This window comes from Mus caroli, unplaced genomic scaffold (assembly GCF_978045245.1).
Source record: "Mus caroli unplaced genomic scaffold, Mus_caroli_1 scaffold_11, whole genome shotgun sequence".
Classification (NCBI taxonomy): domain Eukaryota; kingdom Metazoa; phylum Chordata; class Mammalia; order Rodentia; family Muridae; genus Mus; species Mus caroli.
The window spans coordinates 78100112-78103838 of record NW_028227266.1 but is presented as its reverse complement, the minus strand read 5'-3'; the positions used below and the strand labels follow the sequence as shown (position 1 = coordinate 78103838).

General features: G+C 48.2%; 1 pseudogene; it reads left to right on the top strand.

Annotated features, from left to right (window-relative positions):
* The first annotated feature begins 535 nt into the window (after window positions 1-535).
* LOC110301041 (mitochondrial import inner membrane translocase subunit Tim29 pseudogene) lies at window positions 536-1280 on the top strand (annotated as a pseudogene).
* Window positions 1281-3727: the final 2447 nt, after the last annotated feature.

The window sequence follows — 3727 nt, the reverse complement described above, 5'->3', positions numbered from 1 at the left end:
TTTGCTGAAAGGACCCTGATATAACTGTCTCTTGTGAGACTAAGCCGGGACCTAGCAAACACAGAAGTAGATGCTCACAGTCAGCTATTGGATGGATCACAGGGCCCCCAATGGAGGAGCTAGAGAAAGTACCCAAGGAGCTAACGGGATCTGCAACCCTATAGGTGGAACAACATTATGAACTAACCAGTACCCCGGAGCTCTTGACTCTAGCTGCATATGTATCAAAAGATGGCCTAGTCGGCCATCAACGGAAAGAGAAGCCCAATGGACATGCAAACTTTATATGCCCCAGTACAGGGGAACGCCAGGGCCAAAGTGGGAGTGGGTGGGTAGGGGAGTGGCAGGGAGGGTATGGGGACTTTTGGGATAGCATTGGAAATGTAAATGAGGAAAATACCTAATAAAATATTAAAAAAAAAAAAAGAAAATAGAAATTGCAAAAGAGAGAGCGGGGGAGAGAGAGAGAGAGAGAGAGAGAGAGAGAGAGAGAGAGAGAGAGAGAGAGAGAGAGAGAGAGAGATATTGGTTCTGGTCCGGTGGGCACGGTGAAGCAGGAGGAGAGGCTGGTGGTGCCACGACGGTGGAGGTTAAGCCAGGACTGTGGACGCGACTGAGCACCTGGGCCTTGTGGGGACGCAGTGGCTGCAGTGCGAGCTCGACCAGGCCACATGACCCTGTGTGTCCTGCTCCTGGGCAGCGCGGCTGCGTGCTGTGCGCTGGCACCCAGCGAGGCAGTCTTCGAGGGGGCCTTGCTCGATGCATCGGGATCACTGTTGCTCTTGGCACCGGCCACGCGCAACCGCCACTCCGAAGCGTTCCTGCTGCGCCTGCTGTGGCTGAGGGGCCGGGGGCAGCTGCATCACGTGAACCCAGGCTTCTGCTCGCTGGTTTACGAAGCGCCATTGACGCCCAGGCCAGCCTCTACCAGGCCCGCTGCCGCTACCTGCAGCCATGCTGGGTGGACTTTCCCGGCCGGATCCTCGACGTGGGGTTCGTTGGCCGCTGGTGGACCCTGCAGAACCTCATGCATGATTGAGACATCAACGACGACGAGTTTCTCCACCTGCCCACGCATCTCCGCGTCGTTGTGCCTCACCAGCTGCACTCCGAGGCCAATGAGAGGCTGTTCGAGGAGAAGTACAAGCCGATCAATTGTCCTCACCGACAAGCAGGTGGATCAGGCACTGTGGGAGGAGCAGGTGTTACAGAAAGAGAGAAAGGATCGGCTAGCTTTGAGCGAGGCTGATTCACTGGTTCAGTCCGTTGTTTCCAGATGAAACCCAGGACTGCCCCCGGGTCACCAGGCACAGGCAAACTGTTGGCCATGGATGGTGCAATTGGTGAGATGGGTAGAGATAAATGACCCTTATTGTGATTTTATGGGAAGTCCTCACTATGTCCTGTTAGCCGAAGCAACTTGGGGACCTTACTGGTCTTAGAGATACAGAAGAGCTGAAGGACTGCTCGTAAACATGCTCAAGCACTTGACCTTATTGTGTTAATTGCCCCCAGCTCTACTAGTAAGGAGCCTGTGCTGTGTAGCCTGTTGTAGCCGGGGATGTTCTTCACGGGTAGAGTGTTTGCCTAGCATGCCTGGGTACCTGCACTGCAAAAACAGAACAGAAATGGGCGTGGTTTTGGAGGTTTTGTTTATTTGGTTGGTTTTTGAGAGTGTGGCTCCCGTATGCCCAGTCTGGCCCTGACTCCTGCGTTAGCTCTAGTGCACCACAGAGTACCCTGCCCACGCATTAGTCCTGTTCGTGAATGCGGCTACAAAGATGTCCTGACTGCCAGTGACTCCCAAGATCCTAAGACCAGTCCCCCAGGCCCCCTTTTGGTAGTGTGTATCAGTGAAGTTTTTTGAGGAAGATCTGGCCGTGTTGCCAAGGCTACTCGTTTAAAGAGTACTGACTGTTCCTCCCTTCGGAGAACCTTGATTCAGTTCTCAGCAGCTTGATCTGTAACTCCAGGCCAGGGAATCATCCAGCGTTCTCTTCTGGATTCCTTGTACACCAGGCAGGCACGTGGTGGTGCACAGACAAAACACCCACGCACATATGTTTAAAGATTCTCCTAAGTCATCCCCCAAGATCGGGACTAAAATCGTGTGCCAGCTTGCCTGACCTCAGATCTCTCCTTTTCAGGTGGAGCTGAAATGTATGTGTGTAGGGTTTTTGTTTGTTGTGGATTTTGGTTTGTTTGTTACACTGGCTTCCCCAGAACTGGCTATGAAGAACAATCTGCCCTTAAACTCACAGAGATTTGTCTGCATCTCAAATTGGATTGTTTTGGTTTGGTTTGTTTCTGAGAGTGGTCTCACAGCCCAGACCAGCCTCAAACTCACTGTGTAGCAAAGGATGACTGAATGATGGCTCCTCTTGCCTGCATTTTCCAAATGAAGTGAAATGTTTCTGCCCTGTGGATTGTTATTGTTGGGTACTTGTGCTAGACACTAAATCCAGGGCCTTGTACATATGAGGCAAGCCCTGTACACCAAGTCCTCTTAGGCTCTTTGTTTTTTTTTGATAATATCTTTATGTAGTCCCCGAGGACCTTTGACCTAGCTTAACTAGTAACGTTGTATGTTATTATCAGTGCAGGAGAGAGGTACAGAGGCCAACAAATTCTACTGTATATATGTATGGCAGCAATTGCAAGCATGATGGAAGGCTAGAACATGTTCTGATCCCAGAGTGTACATGCAGTCGTAAGTCATTGTACTGTAGGGATCCCGGAAATGGTTGGATGGAAAGACACAGGGTGGGGAACATAGGTTGGACCTGGCAAAATTCCGGTAATTACCTTTCAAGCTAAAATATTAGGGAAATAAAACTTCCCATATCAGGTAGCTTGTAGCAGTCAGTAAAAGTAGGAAGTGAAGCAGTCACTTTGTGATGGATTTGTTTATGGTGGGGGAGCTTCAGACAAAGTATGTGCTGTACACTGAGCTACCCCACTCCTAGTGGTGTGATTGTGTGTTTTGCCTCCTTTATTTGTTATCAGATGTATTGAAAGTATGGTAGTTGTTTTTGGTTGGTTGGTTTTTCAATAATACTCCGGAGTGGGAGGCATGTGCCACCACCTCCTGTGTAAGGTAGTTCTTGAAACCAAGTCATCTGGCCAGGTGATGATGTTAATTCACATCTTCCCACATTGGTGAGGTGGCTCAGCAGGGGAAGACATGTTCAGCCAAGCCAACCACCTGAGTCCGTCCTATGGAACCCACACAATGGAAAGAGCTGACTCCTCCGAGTTGTCCTGTGACCTACATGTATATAAATTAAGTTAAAATGTAATATGGGTTCCAAAAAAATCCACATCTGAATTACAAATGTTTTAATTAGTGTGTATTAAAGGATTTTCTTATGTGCGTATAAAAAAGAAAGAAAGAAGTAGAGGTCCTACCTCCCAATGAGCACTCACAGTTTACCTTTAGCACTTTGGACACGGATGCAGCTTTTTTTTAATCCACTGCCCACTGCAATAAGAAGCTTCTCTGACCAAGGATGGAGGGACACAGATATATGGTCTGAAAATAAAGACATTTAGAAAAAAAAAAAAACCCGCAGAGAATTCACAACAGAGGAATCTTGAATGGCCGAGAAGCACTTAAAGAAATGTTCAAAGTCCTTGGTGATCAGGAAAATGCAAATCAAAATGACACCAAGTTTCTACCATACACCAATCAGAATGGCTAAAATAAAAAAAAAAAAAAAAAAAAAAC